Source organism: Agelaius tricolor, unplaced genomic scaffold, assembly GCF_023055355.1.
Source record: "Agelaius tricolor isolate 1412-34295 unplaced genomic scaffold, bAgeTri1.0.p SCAF_39, whole genome shotgun sequence".
Lineage (NCBI taxonomy): Eukaryota > Metazoa > Chordata > Aves > Passeriformes > Icteridae > Agelaius > Agelaius tricolor.
Window position 1 is genome coordinate 4232678 of NW_027269299.1, and position 25058 is coordinate 4257735.

Below are 25058 nucleotides of genomic sequence, written 5' to 3' on the forward strand. Positions count from 1 at the left end.
AATATTGGTGCTGGGTGACTCAGAGACACCCAGTGTGTGTTAAGTGCAGTATACAGGGCATAAAGAGAAGGAAAAGAGAAGTAGTAGTAATACATACTGGTAAGTTTGGAAATTAAGATAGCATTAAGAATGAATAACACAAGAAGTAAAAATGTTATTAAAATGAGTCCACTAGAATGTATTTTAGCACATGAGAAAGATTTGGGAGGAATCCTGGAGGGTAATTTTTCAAAGAAAGGTAATCTGATTAAATACTCTACCCCATGGTCGTAGCCTTGGTATCAGTTAGAAAGTGGTGAAAAGTGACCCCCTAATGGAACTTTAAATTATCATACATTGTGACAGTTGATGTTATTTTTATGAAAAGAAGAAAAATGAGATCATGTGATATATGCAGACGTGTTTTTTACCCTGGAGAATAAACCTGAGTGGCAGAAAGAATGTGGCTTTGATTTGGCCCCACAGGACCCTTTAGTCCTAACTTTGGAAAGAAATACCAGGCAGAAAATAAAGAGATGCTGTTCAGCATGTAGCATAGGGCAGAGATGTTTGAAATTGGCTAAAAAGCATGAGAAGATTGTGTTCTAGGTGTCCAAGAGTTACAGCCGAGTTACCCCAGGCCAGCTTGGGTACACTCCCCCTCACCCAACCACTCCGCACCCTGAATGAAACCCAAATGGCAGTGAGGATGAGATGAATAATCCTGGGGAGGGGACAATTTCAGAGACCCCAGTGACAACCAACACAAGGAATAAAACCAAGGAAACTCTGCCTTTAGTCACCCCTTAAGGCAAGCATGGGTCCCCAAGGAGAAGCCATGTGGGTGAATTTCTGCTTTTCTACTAGTGACCTGAAGAGTTGGCGGGAAAAAGTTAAAATTTCTAGAGAAAACCCCAGCAAAGTAGCAAAACGATTTGAGTTCATAGTCAAGAATCGAGACCCAGACTGAGGTGATACTGATTTCATGCTGACAGAGCTAAGAAAACCAGCAAAAGAGTTGGTGATAAAGGTAGCCAGAGCCCATGTGCAGGGACAAATTGCTAGTGGAGCCTGACAAGGTACAGTGGACCAGCTGTTTCCTACTGTAAACCCTTTGTGGGACCCAAATGATGCAGGCAGCTGTGCAATGTTAGCCAGATACCAGGAACTAGTCAAATTTGAATTAAAAAATGCCATTCCAGAAGCAATAAATTGGTCAGTAATATATAATGTTACGCTGGGACAGCACGAGTCACCCACTGACTTTGTGAACAGGCTCTGAGCAGCTGCACGGAAACGCACAGCCCTGGATCCCTGGTCGGATATGGGAAAGCAGCAGTTCCTTTCCCTGATGTTTGGGCAATCTAGCCCAGATTCCAGGCAGAAACTTCAGAAGCTGAAAGAGCCTGTAAAGAGAGACTTAAAGGCATTAATGAAAAAGCATAGAAGGTGTATGATAATAAAGACAGAGAAAAAGAAAAAAACTCCCTGCAGCCACGGTGGCTGCTCTGGATCAGCTCCAGGGAGAGGACGTAGGTGTGGATGAATCAGAGGCAGGGGCCAAAATACCAGAGGCAGAGGAGGTTCAAACCAGCTACAGGTCAAGCTGGGGCCAAATCAATGTGCATCTTGTAAGAAAGGACACTGGAAATGCCAGTGCCCAGAGTTAGCAGACACAGTGCACAAAACTCTTGTAGCCACTCTAGATGATAAGAAATGACCAAGACTGGCAGATCTTACCCTAGCAGGCCCACTGGTTAAAATACAACTGAAGAATGAGAAAGAAGTTGAATTTTTAGGAAATACTGGAGACACATTTTCACTCTTGAATCAAGCATTGATACCCAAAAGTGAAAACTGTCTTCAAGCAAGAGGAGCCACTGGCCAGCCAGAACAATGCATTCTTCCTGAAACTGCTTAAATGTAAAATCAAGAAGAAAATGGGAATACATCAGTTTCTTGATTTACCAAACTCACCCAAATCTGTCCTAGGCAGGGATTTGCTGGAAAATTTAGAAGCGACAGTTCAGCTTAAAAAAACAAAAATGAAATTTAAGGTACCTGAAGACAAATTGGTTTTAGCATTAGGACTGACAATTGACACAAGACCAACAAACAACAATAACTCCTTAGAGCAAGTGTTGAATCAGGTGTACCCAAGAGTAGGGGATACCGATAGGCCAGGAAAATCAAAATGAGCAGACCCTGTAAAAATCGAGCTACAGACAAGAAATAGGCCAGCAGTCAGAAAGCAATAGCCTTTAAGATTAGAAGATAGGAAAGGAATACAGGCAACAATCATTAAATTCCTGACATTAGGATTATTGGAAGAATGGGAGTCCAAATTTAATACTCCTAGTTTGGCAATAAAGAAACCTAATGGAACTTAGAAACTAGTGCCAGATTTACAGGCAATTAATGATTTCTGCCTGACTACCTTACTAGCTAAGCTTTGAGATGATTTTATTTGGTTTCCAGTGATAGATGTGAAAGATGCTTTCTTCTTGCAGAAGAACATCAAAAATATATTTGCTTTTGAATGGGAGAACCCTAGCACAAGCAGGAAAAACCGACTTAGCTGGGCAGGACTACCTCAAGGGTTCACAAACATTCCCAGTTTTTGGGAGTCAGTTGGCTGAAGAATTAGAGCTATGGCAATCACTGCCTGGGGGAGGAACACTCCTACAGCATGCAGATGGTTTGTTAATTGCTACTGACACTACTAAAGAATGTTTTGAGCGGGCAGTGAAGCTTTTGAATGTTCCTGGACTGAGTGGTGATCGAGTATCTGCACAGAAAGCCCGGCTGGAGCAGCAGCTGTGGCTGTGCCCCTCCGAGGGGGCGCTCGCAGTCCCCGGCTTGCCCTGGCACAGCGAGCGGCGGGGACACTCTCCCGCTCCTCGGGAGGCCGCGAGAGCGGCTGAGGCTTTCGCCTGCTGCGGACGAGACACCGGAGCCACGCTGGTAGGAGAAGGAGAGGGGACTCCAGCTGGGGGCAAAGTCCAGCTTTATTACAGAGCTCCAAGGAGATCTGCAACCCAGGGCATCCAGAGAACTGGAGACAGAGAACTGGGCTGTGCAAGGTGTTATAAAGGGCAGAGTGAACAGGGGAGGGGATGGCCCATCTGCCAATGGAATTCCAGGAGGGTGTGGGGAGCAGGGAAACAGACATGTAGGGGAACCAATGGGAGTAAAGTGGGGGAGGGGCCCCGATGCCTGAACCTATCACTCGACACCCTTGGAAGAAGTTTCTGGAGGGAAGGGATGGGCTGTGGAGTGACAGGCAGGACACAGGGGAGGGGTTGAGGGGACGACAAGGCAGTTTTCAGGGAACCAGGGAAGGAGGCAGCGAGATTGACATTAAAAAGGAGGGAGGAGGCAACGGGGGCAGAACCACTGTAACAGGGAGGAACTGCAGCAAACCAAAGTACAGCTTAATGCAACTAACACATATAAGAACACAATATGTTAAAAACGCCAATCAATTGTTTCCAAAATTTTAAAAGTTTAATAGTAATAAAATGGTTATAAAAATAGTAATACAATTAGAGTAATAATAATTTGGACAAATTGAATTAGGACAATATGAGACAATAAATACAAAGAGTTACGGACGTCCGGGTACCTTTTTCTGGGCAGGACGAGCCTGAAAAAGGATACCCATTAACAAAGGATTAACCCTTTAAAACAATAACCTGTTGCATATTCATACACTTCATACATGATGCATAAATTCCATTCAAATACAGAATTCTGTCTGGTCATCGTCAACTTCTTCCTCCGAATCCTAACAGCGCCTTTGAGGCGGGAAGAAGTTCATTTCTTCTGATAAGAGGGCCATAAATTCTTCTCTGAAAGATTTAGGTGCCCTGTGGCTGCTACCTCGCTGCGAGTCCTTTCTTTTTTAAAAAAGTACCCTACATAGCATCGTTTCTATTTTAACAATTTTTATAACTCAAAACTATATTTAACACAGTACTTTGGAGAATTAATACAGCATTACTTTCTAACACAACACATATAATATTCATTTTAATATTTGCAAAAAGCCAATCATAAAATACATGAATTTTTCACATACCCCACTCCTATTCTTTGTAAATCATTTGGCTTGAGCAATATTTCTTATCTACTTGCATCTTCTGGACTATGCTGGCAAAATAAAACAGGGGATTACACAAGGAAGAAATATAAAAACAGTTGTAACACATAAAATGAAAGATCTTAATTTCTTCTAATACATGACCCCACCAGCTAGGTTTTAACAATGTTTTCTAATTCTTTTGGACCGGTACCTGGGTTATTATATGCATATATATATTTTTCTTCTTTGATTTCTTTTGCTTTTGCTAGAATGACTTTTCTGTGATCATCAATTTTCAACAGTCTGATATATTGAACTTTCCACAAACACTCCCTTCTTTGGCCAATAAATAGTCTAAAGCCAACCTATTCTGATACACTACAGGTTTTGTTTGGCTTAGCTGACTTGATATTAACTCTAATGCCTGGGCGGCTTTATTTGCTACCATTTCTATAACTGCTTGGAGTCTTGTAGTACGACTCAATAGATAATTTGGGGTCAAGACAGAGTTAAATTGCTGTGCTGGTTTTACCTTTTCATTTACTGTTTGGTTGTTTTACCAAATCTTGAACTGTATCTTCAAGATTAAATGTAAAACAAATCCATCTCTCTCCTTTTGGACATTCAATTCCAAATCTATTACCATTTTTTCCTAAGTTTCTTGTAATCCAATAATTCACTCCATTTTGCCTACAGGTTCTTAATTTGGATGGATTATAACAGTGGCTGTTGACATAGGTGTGTGTAATAAAAGAAGAACTTTGGTTTCTTTCCATGTGATGCTTTCTGTAGCAGTTGTGACACGATCTTGCTGGTATCCCGAAAGGGAAAAGACAACAAATGAGTGCCAGAAACAGGAATAACAGAGGTCCAGTATGGTTTATACTCCCACCTCCCATGCCTGTGAGGTTGCAACCCACAGCAGGTGTATTTGATCTTCTCGGTGGCAAAATACAGAGGCCAATCTGGTCTTGCCCTCTATTTCCTTGTCACTTTCTCTTAACTAGATTCCAGGCAAATTGTTTTTGACACCCTTTAACTGTGTTCTCCTACCGTTCTTCAGGTATCTCTCATTCAACAGGCACTAATAATTCCCATCCACAAAACAAAGTTATTACTTTAACACTTTTTGCAATAAGAGCATAAATTTTGTGAACCACAATACTAATTATTCTCACAATTCAAGCATTTACTTATAACTCAGTGTAGTGGTTTAAGGCAAATTTCGAGGAGAATTTCCAAATTAGGGCTCCTCCAGTAAGCAAACCCACACGGCCCCTCCCCCCAATGGTTCGGGAAGGATTCCTCAGAGAGAAGTGGAAAGAACCTGTTTATTTAACAAGCACAGCACCCCCCAGCACACAAAATGAACAATACCGGATGACACCGCTCTGAAAAAAAAGATGACAAATTCAGAAAGTCTCTCTTGGGGGGTGGTCACTCTGTTCTCAGTCCCTCTGGCGCTGGGGCAGCTGCTGCAGGCCACAAGGTGCAGACTCTGGTGTTTCCCAGGTCCCAGTCTGGAGCAGGTTCGAAATGGTCAGGAAAAGGAAAGGAGAAACAGTCCAGGAAGAAATCTGGACAGTTTAGCTAAACTAGCTAATGAGCAAAAGCAAGCAGAAGCGAAGCAAGCAAGAGTGAGAGAGAGCAAAGCAAAAAGCAAAAGCAGAAAAAGCAAAAGCTGCAGTCTCTGTGTCCCGCCAGGCTGATAAGAAAACCAAAACAAAACTTTCCCTCTTCAGAGCCAGTCTTAAAGGTACAGAACATAATATCCAACATTAACAGAACACATGAATGGGGATACAAGCATCATAACGTCACCCTAGGACATTCCACCCCTTATCCCCATATCATCAACATACTACCACACATCATGCATTTATTCACACAAAATTTCCATCTGCTCCCCCAAAATTTACAAGCAATACCCATCATGCCCTCATCACATCCCCACACTGGACCACTGAATCCAGGCCCTATACTACAGAGCTGCAGGATTTCACCCCTTTCACCTTACTCACTCAAAGCTCCATCTATCACTTGCTCAGACCTTTGACACTTGCACATCTCCTTCTCCATCTCCCACTTGCCCAGACCTTCAACACTTACACATTTCCTTCTATCTCATGTCTGTATGGTTTAATGTACAGACAATGGCAGTAACATCCAACGAACAGTGATATTGCATATCATTCTCACCCCACAATCAGATCTCCCTGAGGTACACATCGTGTTGTTCCATCTCTTTGCATCATCCACCATGTGCAACCTGGTCCCTGAGCAAAGACAACCCCACGAATGGGTTTGTCTGTACTCGAGGCAGAATTGACTCACACATTCTTCCCTAACAAACCTCTGACACGTACCACTGGGACTTTATCTCCATCTATTACATTCAGGGACTCAGACTGGGCAGAATCTGCTCGGTTGGTGGAACCTCGGGTGTTAACTAACCAGGTGGCCTTTGCTAAATGCTGCTCCCAATTTTTGAAAGATCCCCCACCCAAAGCTTCAGCTGGGTTTATAGTAGTCCATTGTACCTCTCCACTTTGCCTGCAGCTGGTGCATGGTAGGGGATATGGTACACCCACTCAATGCCATGTTCCCTGGCCCAGGTGTTGATAAGGCTCTTCTTGAAATGAGTCCCATTGTCTGACTCAATCCTCTCAGGGGTACCATGTCTCAACAGGACTTGCTTTTCAAGGCCCAGGATGGTGTTCCGGGCCATAGCATGAGGCACAGGGTGGGTTTCCAACCATCCAGTGGTGGCTTCCACCATTGTGAGCACGTAGCGCTTGCCCTGGCGTGTCTGGGGCAGTGGGATGTAGTCAATCTGCCAGGCCTCCCCATACTTGTACTTGGACCACAGCCCACCATACCACAGGGGCTTCACCCACTGGGCCTGCTTGATGGCAGCACACGTCTCACAGTCATGGATAACCTGAGAAATACTGTCCATGGTTAAATCCACCCCTGGGGCTCGTGCCCACTTATAGGTGGCATCTCTGCTCTGATGGCATGAGTCATCATGGGCCCATTGAGCTAAGAAAAACTCTCCTTTATGTTGCCAATCGAAGTCTATCTTTGACGCCTCTGTCTTTGCTGCCTGATATACCTGCTCATTGTTTTGGTGTTCTTTATTAGCCCGACTCTTGGGGACATGGGCATCTACATGGTGGATTTTCACAGGTAGCTTCTCTACCCTGGTAGCAATGTCTTTCCACTCATCAGCAGCCCAGATTGGTTTTCCTCTGCGCTGCCAGTTAGCCTCTTTCCACCTCTCCAGCCATCCCCACAGAGCATTGGCTACCATCCATGAATCAGTGTAAAGGTAGAGCTTTGGCAGCTTCTCTCTCTCAGCAATGTCCAGGGCCAGTTGAACAGCTTTGAGTTCAGCAAGTTGGCTTGATCCACCTTCTCCTTCAGTGGCCTCTGCGACCTGTCCTGTGGGGCTCCATACAGCTGCTTTCCACTTTCGTTTCATTCCCACAATGTGGCAAGAACCATCAGTAAAAAGAGCGTATTGTGTATCTTCTGCTGGCAGTTGGTTGTATGGTGGAGCTTCTTCAGCCCGTGTCACTTCTTGTTCCCCTTCATCAGCGACCCCAAAGTTTTCACCTTCAGCCAGTTTGTAATTATTTCCAGAATCCCAGGGCCATTCAGGTTTCCAGTATGGGCGCGCTGTGTGATAACAGCAATCCATTTTCTCCATGTAGCACTGGTGGGTAGAGGGAACCTTTGCTTTGAACATCCACCCCAGCACCGGTAGTCGGGCTGCCAGGAGGAGTTGTGCTTCCATACCAACCACCTCTGAGGCAGCCTGGACTCCTTCATAGGCAGCCAAGATTTCCTTCTCTGTGGGAGTGGAGTTGGCTTTGGACCCTCTGTAACTTCAGCTCCAGAATCTGAGCGCTCGGCTCCAAGTCTCCCCAGACACCTTCTGCCAAAGGCTCCAGGACAAGCCATTGTACCCAGCTGCAGAGTAGAGCACGTTCTTCACCTCTGCTCCTGTCCTGACTGGGCCAAGGGCCACTGCATGAGCGATCTCCTGCTTGATCTGGGCAAAGGCTTGTTGCTGTTGAGGGCCCCAGCGAAAATCGTCTTTTTGCAGATGACCAGTTAGAAAGGGCACACAATCTGGCTGTACTTGGGAATGGGGATTCTCCAAAATCTGTGGTGCCTAGGAAACCTTGTGTTTCCTTCTTGCTGGTTGGTGTAGACATCGCAGTGATCTTGTCAACGACCTCAGTGGGAATCTGACGCTGTCCATCTTGCCACTTTACTTCCAGGCACTGGATCTCTCGGGCAGGTCCCTTGACTTTGTTCTTCTTGATGGCGAAGTCAGCTTCCAGGGGAATCTGGATGATCTTCTCTCCTTTCTCAAATACTTCCATTGCTGTGTTCCCTCACACTATGATGTCATCCATGTCCTGCAGGTGTTCTGGAGCCTCACCCTTTTCCAGTGCAGCCTGGATCAGTCCATGCAGATGGTGGGGCTGTGCTTCCACCCCTGGGGCAGTCGGTTCCAGGTGTACTGCACGCCCCTCCAGGTGAAAGCAAACTGAGGCCAGCATTCTGCTGCCAGAGGAATGGAGAGAAACGCGTTAGCAATGCCAACAGTGGCGTACCACTTTGCTGCCTTGGACTCCAGCTCGTACTGGAGTTCCAGCATGTCCGGCCCAGCCGCGCTCAGCGGTGGAGTCGCTTCATTCAAGGCACGATAGTCCACAGTCAATCTCCATTCTCTGTCAGAATTGTGCACAGGGCAGATGGGGCTGTTGAAGGGTGAGTGGGTTTTGTTGTCTAGCCCTTGGCTCTCCAGCTCATGGATCATTTTGTGCATGGGGATCACGGCATCCCGATTTGTTCGATACTGCCGGTGTTGCACCGTCGAGGTGGCAATCGGCACTCGTTGCTCTGCCACCTTCAGGAGTCCTGCTGCAGATGGGTTTTCTGATCGTCCAGGCAAGGTGTTCAACTGCTTCATGTTCTCTGTCTCTACAGCAGCTATTCCAAAAGCCCACCTGAGTCCATTTGGGTCTTTCTAAAAGCCCTTCCAGAGGAAGTCTATGCCCAGAATACATGAGGCCTCTGGGCCAGTCACAATAGGAATTTCTGCCACTCCTTCCCAGTCAGGCTCACCTTGGCTTCCAACAGGATCACCTGCTGCAATCCCCCCATCACCCTGGCAATGGAAACAGGTTCTGCACCCACATGTCCTTAAGGGATTAGAGTACACCGTGCACCAGAATGGACAAAAGCCTTGTATATCCATGGCTCTGGTGTGCCAGTGATCCACACAGCCCAAGAGACACAATTTTCCCTGGCCTCTACCTGGCTAGAGGCAGAGCCTCTCTAGTCCTGGCTACCGTTCCCTCCCCGGGCGTATATTCTGGATATTCCTTCAAGGGGATCTGACATATCATGCTCCCTTCTGCTGTCCCTGGCAGCTCGGTCACAGGGAGCTGGGGCTACATTTGGGTGTAAATCCCTCTCTTAGTAGTTTCCTCCTTTAGCTCACATACCCATGCTGCTAGGACAGAGATGAGTTTTCCACTCCACCCTCTCATGTCTTGCCCATGTTCATACAGGAAGAACCACAGGCCCACTCGTGGGGTGTACTCCCTCTCCCTAGCTGGGGGATGTTGGGCTCTGACACTGGGGCCTCTGGTTTGCACTGGTGCCACATGGGAACTGTCCTTGCTCATCTCCTTCCTCATCTTCTCTCTGAATTTTTCCTGTTCATCCTTGAGACTCGAGCACAGCAGAGACATGAGTGTGTGTCAAGCCATGGACAATGGTCTCATCATTCCTGAGTTTGCTTGCTCCAGAACTCACTGTCTCTTGGTTATCCACAAAATGCATTGTTCCCATGAAGCTGGAGTATTCAGATGGCCCCTGCTGTGCATGGCTCCACCACATTTGCACTGTGCACCTGACCTTGTCAGGGTCATTATTTTGTCCATCCCTTGCAAAAAGTATCTCCAATACTGCCATTTGTCTCAGGGGTCAGAAGTTTTCCTTTATTTTTTCTTGGGCAGCACCAAGCCCTCTGTCCCCTCCAGAGCCCAGCCCCAGTGGCTGCTGGCTGCCTCACAGGGCTGTGTGGCCAGGGGAGGCCAGTGCTGGCCACAGGGAGAGCCCAGCCCAGGGGCTGAGCCTGCACCAAGTGCACCCTCCTGGCTCTCTCCAGCTGGCAGAGGACAGGAGCAGAGCAGGCGAGCACCTGCACCGGGCCCTGCTGTGCCAGGACAGCCACAGGAGCCCCTGTGAGAGGCGGCCATCAGGCTCATGGGGAGCTCCGGGCAGTTTTCCTGAGATTACAGACCATAGCCACACACAGCTGAGCTTGTGTACATTGAAATGCTAAAGAAATGTCACCCTGTAGTTTTCCCATAAAGCCACCAACTGCTTGAAAATCCTGCTGTGTATTGTTGGCCAGGGTGTTTAATAGGTTAGCTGCCAGGCTTTGGGTATGGGCAAGTGATAGCAGGGTTGATCTGAGAGGAGTTTGTATCTGTCCAATATAAGAGCTCACAGTGCTTACTTTCTTGAGCAAGACTTCTTGATCAATAGAATTTAATACTCCCAGTTCAGACCCAAACCATCCCCTTTAGTCTTTTTTATACCTATCATTTGGTGTCTGGGAATGTATCCACGGCTCCCATTCTTTTAGGCTTTGCTGTATGAGTGGGCAGTATTGCTGTTTAATTTTGGAAACATTAGCTTGTATCTTTACCTCCAGCTTTTTCAGAGAGTACTGTGGATTTAGAGGCAACAATTGTTCATTTGTTTGTCTTACCCCAGAGTGAAAGACTATATTATTTCACTTATGGGTCCCGTTCTACAGAGTTGTTTGCTGATGTAAAGTTGTTTGTTTTGATTTTAATTTTAAATGTCTGTTGTGTGATCCATTCCATTTCGCTCCTTCTCGAGTACCCAATGCAAGGTAACTGGTTTCTTCAGATACATTGCCTGCCTGTAGGCAAGCATTTCAGAAACCTTCAGAAACCTTGCACTGGCCCCTGGTAGTATTACAAAGGATGCTTTACGAAGTTCCCACTACAAATAGTTGAGTATTCTGAGTACCTCAGCCCATAAGAGGATGCAGCTGTGCTATTGGATTCCATGCATATCTGGGTTGCCATCACGTGGTCATGAAATTGGACATGATATACCCTAACAGGACGATTGTGCTCCTGGCTACCCCTCCAGCTTGATTGGTTACTATTTCTGATGGCCTGGAATATCCCAAGAATGAAATTCAATTCTCAAAAGCAGATCCTGTATGAGACCTGTTCCATGTACTAAGCGTACAAGCAGGACAATTTCTAACTCTAGTCGCACAAGAGCTGCCTGTTGGAAACAATATTTGTTGGGTCGGATTCCTGGCGGGCTCAATTCCTGGATCCCTGTGTGATGATGGTCCTCCCACCCCACCTGTGCTCCGCAGAAGAAGGGAACTATCTTGTGCTAGATTATAGTCTCCCATTTTAATTTGCATAGGGCAAAAATCCTGATAGGATTCACATGAAAATGAATTCACACACTGCTTGTTAGAAAGGTCGCAGATGCGCATGATCACTCGAGCAATCTTCTCTGAACGAGGTTTGTGAGTTTCAAATTTACAAGCCACAGAGATCCTGCTTTCAGGTGGGACAAGAAAGGCAGGCATGGAGTCAGGTTTTCCTCAATCTTTAACTGCTCGGTCATTAGTCCTTAAAAGGGCATAAAGTGCTTTCACCATTTTAATCTCTTTTAGCCAGTTAGGTCCTGAATATTTTTGAGTGTTCCATCTACCAGGATCTTGCAGGCCAAGGAGATCATTATGGTAGTGACAGTCGTCTGCTGTGGCTTGGATTCTGATTAGAAGTATCGGGAAGACGATGATGGTGTGAAATGCATCTTGGTTTCTCCTGTTCTTTCTGAGGTCCACTTTTGGACTCCACTTGCCTTTTGCAGAAGCATTTTAATTCTGGAATAATGTATCCAAGAGATGAATGCTTTAGGCTTTAAAGGCTGTGTAAGTGATTAAAAGTACTAAATAGACTCCTTTCCATTTTGGGATAAGAGGCTTTCTACCTGGTCTACCTGGTCCCCAGGCTGGATTTGTGGAGAGGAGCATCCTCTTGCTCATGTGCTCAAAATGTGTTGGTTTATTTTCTGCAGCTGTTGTGTTAGTTGGGCAACATGGTTCTGGAGATACCCCTCTCCAACTTGTACAGTATCTTCCCCTTGCTAGTTTTGCTTATATGGTCTTCTGTACAGTATTTCAAAGGGATTCAGATTTTCTTTTGTTCTTGGTCTTATCAAATCCATTATAAAGCCAAAGGTAGGGCCTGGGGCCAAGGTGTGTTGGCCTCTGGTACAGTTTTGACTATCTGTTGTTTTACCGGATAATTCATCTTTTCCACCTGGCCACTGGCCTGGGGCCAATCCAGTGTGTGTAGGTGCCAGTTGATTTGGAGATTATTGCAAAGTTGCTGTGCAATATTTGCTAGGAAACGTGGTCCTCAGTCAGAGGAGATGTCTAAAGGCACTCTGAACCAGGGCATTATATTGTTTACCAAAATGTTGAAAACTTTGGCTTTATTTGTTTGGGTTGGGAATGCCTCAGGTCATGCTGAGAAGGTATCAGTTAAAGGCAGAAGGTATTTCTACCCCCCTTTTCTTGGCAATTCAGAAAAGTCAACTTGCCAGTGCTGTCCAGGATATTGTCCCTTGTCTACTGTGCCAAGCTCAACTCTAGTCCTGGTTTGTGGATTGGCTCTAAGACGTTATTTCACACCCTTGGGTTACCTGCTTTACACTAGAGTACAGGTTGCATCTTACTGTTGTCCTTATCAAATAGTTATGTAAGGCATCCCCTTCCCAGTGTACACAATTCTGTTCATCTTTAATTAATTTCCATGATGCTCTTTCTGGCATAACTGTCTATCCCTGAGGAGTTGAAAAAACATAATGTTTTCATTCTGCTTGCAAATTCTTTGTTAATTCTAGATCTTTCTGATTATATGAGATACATCATTGTCATATTGTTCCTTACCTTTGGGCATTAGTGCCTGAATCTCAGCATGGCGTTGTTCTGCTGCTCTTTTTGCAACCTGTTACCTCTTTTGGGGTCGGTCTCCCCTTTCTGATGTCCTTGTCAGTGCAGAATTGCAACCTCTTGAGGCAGTAGTACTGCCTGCAGCAATTTTAAGATTTCTTCTGAATGCTTCAACTGCTTTCCTTGAGCTGTCAATAGTCCTTTATCTTTCAAAACTGCTTCATGGGCGTCTATTACTCTAAAGGCATTCTTGGAATCTGTTCATCTATTGATCCTTTTTCCTCAGGCTGATCACAGGGTACAGGTTAAAGTGATTATCTCTGTCTTCTGAGCTGACTTGTGCAGGGCTTCTATCTCCTATTGCTCCGTGCTAATTGTATATCCTGATTTTCACTGATCTGCTCTTACAAAGCCACTCCCATCTGTGTACTGAGATTCTGCTCTTGGAATTGGGGTTTCTTTAAGATCTGGGCAGCTGGAATAAAGTGGACTGAATGGTTTTGATCCAGTCATGCTACAAAAGCTCCTTGCCTGTCTAGTGAGTAGCTGGGAATGCTGCTGGATGAACTAGAGATTTGTTTTGTAATGCTGCGTTGTTCCACCAACATTGCCTGATATTTAAGGAATCTGGAGGGTGAAAGCCAATGCCCACCCTTTTGGTCAAGAATTGCTGCTACTGGATGTGAGATAAACACAATTATTTGTTGACCTAGAGTGAATTTCCAGGCTCCTTGGATGTCTGAAACAAGAGCAGCAACTGCTTACAGTCAGGCTGTCCCCTACTGACTGCATCCAGTTGTTTTGAAAATGATGCTATTGCTCTCTTCTATGGGCCAACTGTTTGAGCTAGTGCACCTAATGCCATCCCTTGCCTCTCCTAAGAGAAAAGCTGAAAGGCTTCCCAGACATTATCTGTCCAGCCCAGAGCAGGTGCTCTTTTCAAGTCCTCCTTCAGCTTTTGAAAGGCTTTCTTACTTTTGGGTGTCCATTTCAGGTCTCTGGGATTGTCTTCTAAGAGCTGCTACAGTGGCTTAACCAGCAGTCCACAGCCACTACCACAGTTAATACAGCATCCAGTCACTCCTAGAAAGGTTCTCAGTTCTTTGGCATTAGTAGGGAGTGGGGTTCCGTGGGTGGTCCCTTTGCCGTCCTGTCTTAGTCCCTGCTGCGCTTGGGATATTTTGTATCCTCGGTAAATGACTTCCTGTTTGATTATTTGAGCTTGATTTCTGGATGCCTTGTATCCACTTAGTCCCAGGTCATTTCATAGGCTTACTGTCCATTCCAGTCTTTTTAAGTTTCAGTGGCTAAAAGTAGATCATCTACCTATTCTAACACAATTCCATTTGTGGACGGGCTTACCCAACTTTCAAGGTCCTCAGCAAACTGTTTTCCAAATATGGTTGGACTATTGTTGAATCCCTGTGGCCCTACAGTCCAGGTAAATTGACTTGTCCTTCCAGTCTCTGGGTTTCCCCATTCAAAGGCAAACCGGTTTTGGCTGCCAGGGTCCAAGGGTATACAGAAGAAAGCATCCTTGAGATCTGAAATGGTAAACCATCCATATTCATCTTTTAGTTTGCTTAGCAAAGCATATGGATTTGCAACCACTGGGTGGAGATCTCCAGCTATTTTGTTAATAGCCTGTAGGTATTGAACCAGACTGTAGTTCAAACCATCAGGCTTTTGTATGGGTAAAATAGGTGTATTCTATTCAGATTCACATTCCAGTAACAGCCCAAATTTTAGACAATTGTCTACGATAGGCTTAGCAATTTTTATGTTTTCCACCTTAAGTGGATATTGTTTCATTCTTATTGGTCATGTTCCAGGTTTAAGTCTAATGATTACAGCTTGTGCTGCTTTGGCCTTACCAGGGGTCCCATCCACCCAGACTTTAAGACAAACCTGACTAAGAACTTCTTCTGTGTCTCTTCTGATTTGGACAACGCTGTAATGAGAGCTAGACTTAGAACACGATTATTTGTTGGTCATTGACTTTGATCTGAACTCCTCCAGGGCTAAACTACATTTCAGCCTGTTGGACCCTGTTACAACATTCTCATGTCTCCAACAAATCCTTCCAATGAGGTGTTTTGGGGGCGTAGGCATATATAGGAACTGATGTATTCCTACTGTGTTTCCCAGTTCATAAGATCGTGATTTTAGAAAGGATAGCTTCTGCTGTTGACTTGTGGCTCCAATAACATTCACAACTTTACCAGGATCAATTTCTTCCAACTTTAATACAGAATGTGTGGCACCCGCATTCACCAGACATTTCATTTTCCTCACCTTTTCCCCCAGTTCTCTTTTGACCAGAGGGTTTTCTGGGGGGATGCCCTCCAGCCAACCCTTGCATTGATTCAGTTCTTCAACCACCTTGGCTTTGAGTTGCAGGCAGTCTCTCTTCCAATGCCTTTCTTTCTTACAGAAAGGCACATTGAGTGGTCCAGAGTTTAGGGATAGGTTTCTGCCCACCCCAGCCATTTCTTTGTCCTGAGTGTAAGGAGTAAAAAGTTGTCCATTTTTAAAAGGTTTAGAGTCAACAAGTTAAACCAATTGCTACTAAGTTAGAGTTTTAATTACTTATTGTTAATAGTTTCATTTTGCAATTACCTCTTGTTAAGAGTGTTATTCTTTAATTACCCGTTGTTAATTGTTTAATTGTTAGAAATCCACCTTCGTCGGGTATCACCCCTGCTGCTTCCTGGAAAATGGCACCCGGGACTGTGAGGAGGGAGTGACATCAGAGCTTGGATGCAAATGTAGAAACACTTGGCCAAGTCCAGCAAAGAAAAACCCCTCAAACAACGAGCCAGCACTGAATTAAACAATCTAAGTGATGTCTAAGGGTAAGCAACTGAATCCAGGGTGTGCTAAGACCTTTGAACCTCTCACCCTAACCCAGAGATGTCAGCTAGAAAGAAGACCTCAAATGTTAAATCGAAAATGGGAATCTCCTGGTGCTCTGGTGAGGGCGGAAGCCCCGGCTCTGCCTGCACACCAGGGGACAGAGCTGCATCCTCCTCCTCCCTGCCACTCCTGGGAGCAGTGGCGGCGGCGTGCGCACGACCCATCGAGCCCCCACCCAAGCTGACCTTAATAAAGGCACTAAAAAGGAGAAAAAATCTCCTGCCCTTTTCATTTATTCCAGCAAGACCTCACAGCTGATTCCAATGTCTCCTACTCCCTTCTGGCTTGGATGGCCCTGTTCAGAAGGTCTTGTAGGATTCCCACAGATCCGGGCTGTTGCCATGGCTCTGGTCTTCTCTCTTTCAGTCTTTCAAGCCCAGAGGCAACGTGCCAGCCCATCATGCTCTGACCTGGAAAATCAAGCCCAGTTTCCCCAAAGAGCTCAAGAATTAGGGACATCTTCTGGATCCAGTGAACCAGTATCCCAAGAATAGCACCAGGAGACACTAAAGACGACATCACCGCTCAGCGCTGCTGGAAGTCCTGGCACAGCTGATGGTGGGCACAGCTCTTGTGGCTTCAGCCCTCTCCCTGCCTGTCCTGTAGACACTCCCTCCCTCTAGCCCTCAGACACTGCCCATCACCTTTTATTCTCTCCACTATTCCTCCCTTTTGATAGCTCTGCCCTCAGCCTGTCCATCACCATTTTCTCCCTCCACTTTCCCTCCCTGTTGACAGCTCCCTCCCTCCAGCCCTCAGACCCTGCCCATCCCCTTTTTCCCTCCCAGCTCATCCCTTTGCTTTGCCTTCCATTAATTAACAGTTTGGCTTCTTCACTTTGCCTGCATCCCTGTGGAGCTGAAGCAAACCCAGGGCCCTGGGACACACAGGCCCCTGCTGCTGTTCTCTTCCAGGCCCTGTTTTTTGCACAGAGCCAGAGGAATGAGGGCAGGTCAGGCTGGAAAGGTCCCTGTGCTGAAGGTGAAGTTCCAGAGCACCGTGCACTTCCAGATCTTGCTGAGCACCTGGGAGTCCCTGGATTTTGGAAGAGGCAACCTGAATATGCTCTGAAGCCAGCGGTGAGGGATTCCATGGCAAGCATCCATGGAGGGCAAAGGAGCTTGGAATGCTGGAAGTTTTCAAGAATAGCTTCCTGAAAGCACAGCAGTGCTCCATCCCTGCACAGGATGAGGAAGAGGGCAGAAGCAGAGAGCATCCGGGCTTAGCAGGGAGCTCTGGCTGTGCCTGAGGGCAAATGAAGCAGCAGCACGGTACCCGAGACTCGGACACGCGGCCGTGCCGGTGCCCGCAGCGCTGCCAGGCAGTGCCGGGATCCCGGCTGTGCTTCTGCTCCCCACAAGTGAGGAACGGCAGCCCCGGGCTCAGAGCCAGCCAGAAAGCCAACCAAGGGAGAGCAGAGGGAGAGCACCCTTCCAGTCTCTCTTGGACATGGCCACAAAACAGCCCCTGCAGCTTCTTCCTCCGCCTCTGTTTGGGCTGTGCTGGTGGCAGAGCCAGCCAAGCTGTGCTCTGCATTCCAAAGCCTGTTGGGAGCGGGCATGAAAAGCTCTGCATGCACAGCAGAGAGACCTGGAAGGTGTTGGCAAGAGCACCCTGCACGAAGAGGGCTCTGGTTCCTGGCCGAGAACAGCCTGGTTTAGATGCCGTGAGCGCAGGTAGGAGTTGAGGCAGGTGAAGAGGCAGCGGGCAGCTTGTGTTTGTGGAGGGCCTGGGGCAGCACCTCTGAACCTGCACCTGGAAACTCACTTGGGGGAATACAGGCTAGAGCTGGAGTGCCTGTCCTGAAAGGACCTAAAGTCATTCAGACTTACCACCAAAGGCCAAGGGCTGTTTGGCCACTTTCCCTTCCACAGCGCACGCTTGGGCAAGTGGCTGAGAGCAAGCAGCCTTTTTGCCCTCTTCCCGGTTGGCCTGAAGACACTCTGCACCGAGAGAAAGCTCCTGGACAGCCAGCTATCCAACAACAGCAATTTAATGTTCCTCTAGTGGGTGAAGGGAAAGGAAGTGCTGGCAGAGGAGAGGTGTTCCCCGCAGGCTCAGGTGGCCCCAGCAGACGCAGCCTCCCGGATCAGTTCTCCGCAGCGCCGCGGCAGGACACTCAGCCGCGGCCACACAGGAAAGGCCGCGACTGCCAGAGGCGGCGCAGTTGGTCTCGCATCTTCTGCAGTCGGGAGGAGGGAACGCTCTGTACAGCTAAAAGGATGTACAGAACTTGAAGCGCCAGGCATGAGATGGCTGGGCTGGAGTCATCCGTCATGTCCTGAAGGGCTGCAGAGAGAGAAACAGAGGCACAGTCAGAGGCTGGATCTGCGCGCAGCTGGGGAGGGCCTCCAGCCTCGTCCATGACACAGCCTGGAGGAGGCAGCCTGGAGGAAGCAGGAGACAAGAAGGACGAGCTGGCAGCTGCTGGCCAGGAATGTCCCGCAGGCCCCTGCAAGGTGTCTGTGCTGTGGCCACGCTGCCCTTGGGGTGCGCAGGGAGCAGAGCCGTGGGCGGGCGGGCCAGGGAACGCAGGTGCCAGCGGCAGCCCCCGGCGGGAGCCCGCAGGCCTCACTCACCCCCGCAGATGATGCGGAACTCCGGCTGCTGCCCTGTCAGGTAGCGCCCGGCCATCCCTGGCGAACACAGAGCGTGTCCTGCCTTCAGAGCCACAGCTGCCGCACACGGCCGCTGCCAGCCCTGAGGCCACACGCCCTGCTGGCCCGGCAGGGCTCAGCCCGGGCCCCTGGCGCACGCTGCCGCCCGAGGGCACGGCTGCCAGAGGGCGGCAGCAGCAATGCCCAGGCCAGCGGGGGCTGCACTTGCCCGCGCCCGGATCCTGCTGCCGGGACAGCAGGCGGGGCTGGGGCCGAGCTGCGGCGGGGCGGGGCGGGGCGGAACAGGGCGGGGCGGGAGCCGGGCTTGGGGCTCACCCATGAACCTGACGGCCGCCTCTCGCAGGGGCTCCTGTGCGCTCCGCAGGTACGGCAGGGCCCGGCGCAGGTGCTCGGCCGCTCGGCTCCTGTCCTCTGCCAGCTGCAGAGAGCGGAGGGCACGGAGGGAAAGGGTTGATGCGGGCCCTGCCCCTGGGCCGGGCGCCCCCTACGGCCGGCACTGCTCCCCCCCCGCCCACAGAGCCCTGAGGCCCGGCCAGCAGCCGCAGGCACCGGGGCAGGCAGCTTCTCCAGGCATCGGGCTGGGCATTCCAGCCTGTCCTTACCAAGCACTCGGCAAATCTCCACATCTGATCCGTCTTCAGCAGCTGCTTGAGATCCCTCCTCTTCAGGAACCTAACTGCAGAAAGCAGTGTTTCCCGAGAGGCCTGCAGAGCAGCAGAGACCCAGAGATGGCAATGCAGCCCAGGGCACAGGACCCACATCTCTGTGCCAAGGCCAGGAGGAGGCTGGAGCCCCTCAGGTTCCAGGGGCTGGGGAGACAGCTGAGCCCCCTCCCATGGGGACACCCAGGAGGCCTCACCTGTGCCACACGCCCATTCTCATCGTGGCACTGGAAGAAGAGTGGGAGCAGGCTCTGGCTCACGTGCTTCTTCAGGGCCTTTTCTCCCTTTGCCACTACCAGCGTGATCACGTCTTGGAAGAGGCCAATGGAGAGCAGCCGCACAAGGCTCTTGTCCTGTTGGAAAGGAAGCAAAAGCCCTCCACATCAGCTGCTCCAGGCCCCCCTGTGCCCAGGCCCAAGGCGCCACCCGAGTGCCCGTGGCTGGGGGCACAGAGCCTCACATTGTCAAAGAGGTGCCAGAGCGCCTCAGCCAGCTGCAGGGCCATGGGGCCTGGTCTTTCTGCAGCGGCAGGAAGCTGAGCACAACGAGGCTCATCTCAACGATGTCTTCATCTCTATCCCACAGTAGCTTCCCAAGGCTTTCAGTCAGGCTGTACATGCTTGGATCCTGTGTGCAAAACAAGGCTGGGCAACCCCATGCTGCTGCTGCTGCTGCTGCTGCTGCTGCTGCAGGGCTCAGAGGCCGAAGGCCTGTCCCGAAGCACTCAGGCAGCTGAACAGCGACCCTGGAGAGCTGGGAGCAGCTGGCACAGCTGCCAAAGCCCAGCTAAGCCCAAGGGGCTGCTTGTCCCAGCCCCACGCTGGCAGCACAGCTTCAGCTGCTGCCTCCTTCTCACCATCGAGGTGAGCCCCACGAGGCCTCGCAGCGCCACGCGACGCATCTGCCTGGACTCGCTCTGCAGGTGCCTTGTCAAGATCTCCAGGACTTTTTCACCGCATTGGCTCAAGTCCAGGCAATCCAGGACCTGAAAGGCACAGAGCAGGCACAGAGGTGCCCAGCTAGCAGGAGCTCAGAAGGGCACAGGGCCGAGCCAAGGCAGCAGCAAAGGGCTTGGTGCAGCGTCCCAGGCAGCTGCAGCTACGAGAGGGCAGAGGGCTGGGAGGCAGCTCAGCCAGGCAGCGCTGGCCATGGGGCTCACCTCCACCAGGAAGGCCAGGGCCGGCAGTTCCCAGTCTGAAATGCCTTGGCTGAGCAGGTCAAAGAGGCGGGATGCCATGTCGCAACACCAGATGATGGAGACATGGCGCATCTCCCTGGCAGGGAGAAAAAGGCACCATTGCTCCTGGGCCGGGCGGGCAAAGCTCTCCCAGGGCTGACTGGCAGAGCTCTGGTCTCCTGCCGAGCACCCCGGGGGCGCTTTGGGAGGCGACCATTCCCGGGCACCCTCCTGTGCCGGCCTTTTCCAGTCTGCTTATCCCTCCCTCGGTGACAAGGCCCTGCCGCCCATGACCACGGGGACTGTGTGGGGCGTTGCGGGCACAAAGGTTAGGGGCGGTGGGGAGAACAAGGTCTCACCTGGCCAGCAGACCCACTGCGCAGTGGTGGGTGTCGGCACGGAGCAGCGTGTCCCAGGCGCGCTTGCGTTCCATGGACAGCACCGCGTGCTCATAGCGCATTTGGCAGAGCAGGGCCTTCAGGGTCTGCAGGGCAAAGCTGTGTGCAAAGCAAAGGCCAGGTCACGCTGGGAGCCCCCGCTCCTGCCCTGGGGGCATGGGAGGGATGGGGAGGCTGGGAGGACTGGCATGGGGCACCTGTTGGGCTTGGCGGAGAGGCCGTGTTGCTCCTGGCATCCCTTCCAGAAGGTCTCAACCTCTTCTGGCATCTCCTGCATGCTGATGTACGCTTGGAAGAGCAGACTCAGAAAGAGACTGGGGAAATACTCCAGCACGACAGGCGAGCGCCAGGCCAGATTGAAGACTCTCCACAGCGCCACGGTTGCCTGCAAGAAATAAAAGAGCCAGAGACAAGGCTCAGTGGCCAAGACATGCACGTGGCAGGGCCCGAGCATGCGAGGCAGAGGCTGGGGGAGACAAGGGGGGGAAACAGCCGGCCTGGTGCCCCTGAAGCCTGCCCCTAAGGCAGGATTCAGCGCGGTCTCTGAGGCAGAAGGATGCAGCTGGCGGGAGGACAGAGAGCTGGCTGCTGGAGTGGTGGCCCAGGGGCTGGCAAAGGCCAGCTCCAGAAACTCACAGCCAGGGCAAAGACTCCTGCGTCGTCCCCATCGGAGGTGGACACGCTGCTCACTGGCCAGGCGCTCAGCACATCGAGGAGTAGCTGCAGTGCCAGCTCCGCAGTCCTGCTCGAGGACATGATGGTTGCCCACATGGTGGCGGCAGCTCTGTGGGGTCAGAGCTCTGTGTCAGGGCTGTCTCGGCCACAGCGCCGTGGCCTGGGCAGCTGCAGGGGCCCGCGCTGGCCCTGAGCCCGGCCTCTGCCCACTGCCCCTGGCCGGCAGCGGCCAGCCAGCCCACGTGGGTACAGGGGCCCCGAGGGGCAGGGAGGGAGCATGGCACCAGGCTCAGGAGCTGCCATGGCAGCACTGGAAAACAGAGGAGCCGGAGGATCCTGCAACTCCCTGCCTGTCTGGCAGTCAGCAGGGACAGGCTCTACAGGGTGACGGGCCGGTGAAGCCCAAGCCCTCAAGGCACGTGGGGCTGCCCCACCTGTCACACAATGGGGCCCAGCGCAAGAGGGTGATCAGCACGTCACTGGGGTATTCCTCGGTCAGCTCCAGAAGGGCCTTGTCCAGCCTGTGCCCAGCAGCCTCATTGGCCGTGAGCCACTGGTGGATGGACCTCACCATGGCGGGCACCTGCAGAAGGCACGGGCAGACTGGCAGAGGTGCCAGAGCAGCAACTTCCCCTGAGAAGTGCTTCCCTTCCAAACGCATCGGGCCGGGCCTCAAAGGCCGAGGGAGGCCGGCAGACCCGGCTCGAGGCGCCGCACCACTGCTGGGGCCAATGAGCCCTTGCCCCAGGCTGCTTACTCGCACTGGATTGGAGACACCCTTCTCCACAAGCAAATCCAGCATGGCAGCACCGGTCTCGGCATCGAGGAACAGAAGGTTCTCCAAGATGCCCGTGCCCGCACCGGCAGTCTCTTCCTGCCAAAGGCACGTGATGAATTCACAGAGGGTCCGCAGGAGAAGGGCAGCAAGGGAGGGAGAATCCATGGAGCGCTCCAAGCCTGCTGCTTGGCTGAGCAGTGCCAGCAGGCCCAGCCCAGGTGGGGATGGCTGCAGGTACCTGCGCCGTTCTGCCGAAGCGGCCACGGGCGGCTTCCTGTTCCTCTGTCGGGTCCTTGGCTGCATCTGGCAAAGAGCAAGTGCAGCCAGAGCTGAGGGGCTGCGGGAGAGGCCAGAGAACACAGCCCAGCCCTGCACCGCCCAGGCAGGGAGAGCCTCAGGATGCCCCGGGGGATGGAGCACGGCTGCCAGGTGCTCCAGCCCAGCTTCTGTCCTATCCATGGACAGGACAGGACAGGGATGGGATGGGATGGGATGGGATGGGATGGGATGGGATGGGATGGGATGGGATGGGATGGGATGGGATGGGATGGGATGGGATGGGGCCAAGCTGGCTACAGGCACCAGCCCTGCGGCCCAGCTCGGACACTCACGCTCCTGCAGCAGCTGAAACTGCTCCAGTTCTTCAGGCTGCTGTGCTGAGGTAGCTCCAACCTCTTCCTCCTCCAGCCAGGCCAGCTTGGGCACGCTGGGGGGTCTCTGCTCCATGTCACTCTTTGCAGTTAGGAGTGCTTGCTGAAGCAGAGAGGCCTCGGAAGCGCTGAAGATGAGCAAGTGCTGCAGTTGTGCCTTGAAGGCACCTGCAACAGAGGAGCCTCGGGAAGGCTACAGGACAGGAAGTCCCGCAGTCTGTCCTCGAGGGCACCAGCAAGAGAGAAGTCTCCAAAAGGAAATAGGACTGCAATTCCTGCAGTCCGTCCTCAAGGGCACCGGCCGCAGGGATGGCAGACGCTTTGGAAATGCTCCATGTCACCGAGTCCCGCAGCCTGGCCTCGAGGTCACCTGCACAGGGAATGCCTCGGAAAAGCTCTGGGTCAGCCAGGAACGAGTTGGCTGTGGGGGGTCTCCTCACAGCACTGCTGTGTCCCATCACGTGCACCGAGCACCGTGGCCAGGCTATTGGCTGGTGCGGTATGGAAGATGTGTTTGTTGGCAGGATCCATGGTGTAGTCACCTGGGATAGAGAAGGAGACAAGGAAAGTGAAGCTGGGAGCCTAAGTGCAAGCCACAGAGGAGAAGTCAGGAGGACATGGAGGAGGTGCTCAGTCGTGCTTCTTTTCTGTCTGGAACTCTCTGAAGCCCATTCAGGGAGCGAGTAGAGGGGAACGCAGCTGCCCACGTGGCCCCGGCAGAGCTCGGAGGGCCCGGCCGGGGAAGCCCAACCCCCACCCCGGGGGGACCCGCATGCCCCCGCCCCCCGCCAGGGCTCTGCCGTCACCCACACCGGGACCCCCCAGAAACACCTCCCGGGGACCCCCGATGTCCACCCGAGGGCCATCTGCGGCTCGCCTTTGGAGCCCTGCCAGCTCCAAACATCCCCCCCAAAAACCCCAAACCCAGGCACTCCTAGGATATTTGGGCCGCGCTCCCCCTGCCCGGGCCCTTGCGGGATGGGGGGCGATGCTCCCGGGGCTGCGAGGTCGAGGTCAGGCAGCGCCGGGACCCCGCGATTCATCCTCCCCTCTCCTGCTGCTGCTTCCTGCTGCCGCTCCGCCTCTTCTTCCCTCCCTCCCTCTCTCCCTCCCTCTCTCCCTCCCTCCCTCTCCTCCCCCGCTCCCGGAGCCCTCGCAGCCCGCGGGAGGGGCGGGGACGGAGGCGGGACAGGTCGGAACGCAGAGAGGGCTGGGGGGCATGCCAGGAGTGGGAGAGACTGGGCTGTACTGGGATCATCCTGGGAGCAGCTCCTGGACGACTGAGTTCTACTGGGATCATCCTGGGAGCGAGGAGGAGCAGCGCGATGGCTCCAGCGCTGGGGCTGGGGGCGCTCCTGGGGGGCCAGGGGGGAGTGGGACCCCCGGCACCGGGACCCTGAACCCCCATTGCCGGCACCGAGACCCCCCTGCTCCCCTTATCCTGCACGGGGACTCTCCTGCTCCTCTTAGCCTGCACAGGGACCCCCTGCTCCCTCTGGCTCAAGGGGTGCCGCCTTTGCGTGGTCCCCATTTCAGGGCCCAGGGTTCCCAAGGCCCTGAAGTTGGGACCTTGTCCATGGTCCCAACATCTCCAGGCTGCCGGGGTTCCCCCTATCCGGGCTCCCCGTTCCGGGCTCCCGGGGTCCCCCTTATCGGAGTGTCCGACCCCACAGGCTGCAGAGCCTCCCCCAGCTCCGGTGCCGCCCTCTCCGCTCTCCCAGCCCCCAGCCCGCCGGTCCCGGGCGATCCCCCCGTGGCTCCGGGCTGAGGATGCAGCGCCTGCCCCGGGCAGCCCAAGCCCCCCTGGGAGGGTCCCACGCACCCCCCGGCCCAGCGCCGGGGCTCTGCCGGCACCAACACCGGGACCCCCAAAATTCTGCTGGACCGGAGCCGCCGAGGGGCGCCCGGCCCTCGGCCCTGTTATAGATACATATTGCAATATTGGCTTTTCGCAAATATTCACATGGATTTTATGTGTGGTGTTAAAATAACTTTGTTATAAAGATACAGTTTTTATTTCTGTTGTTAATTAAGCTTAGACATAGTAGTGAAATAGCTGATATAAGTATGCT

At 51.7% G+C, this 25058-nt stretch overlaps 1 long non-coding RNA gene across 1 annotated transcript in view; it reads left to right on the plus strand.

Moving 5' to 3' along the window:
- The window catches only part of LOC139603485 (uncharacterized), a 117701-nt gene that overhangs the window by 34163 nt on the left and 58480 nt on the right, over positions 1–25058 (plus strand). The gene's annotated exons all lie outside the window — the stretch shown is intronic.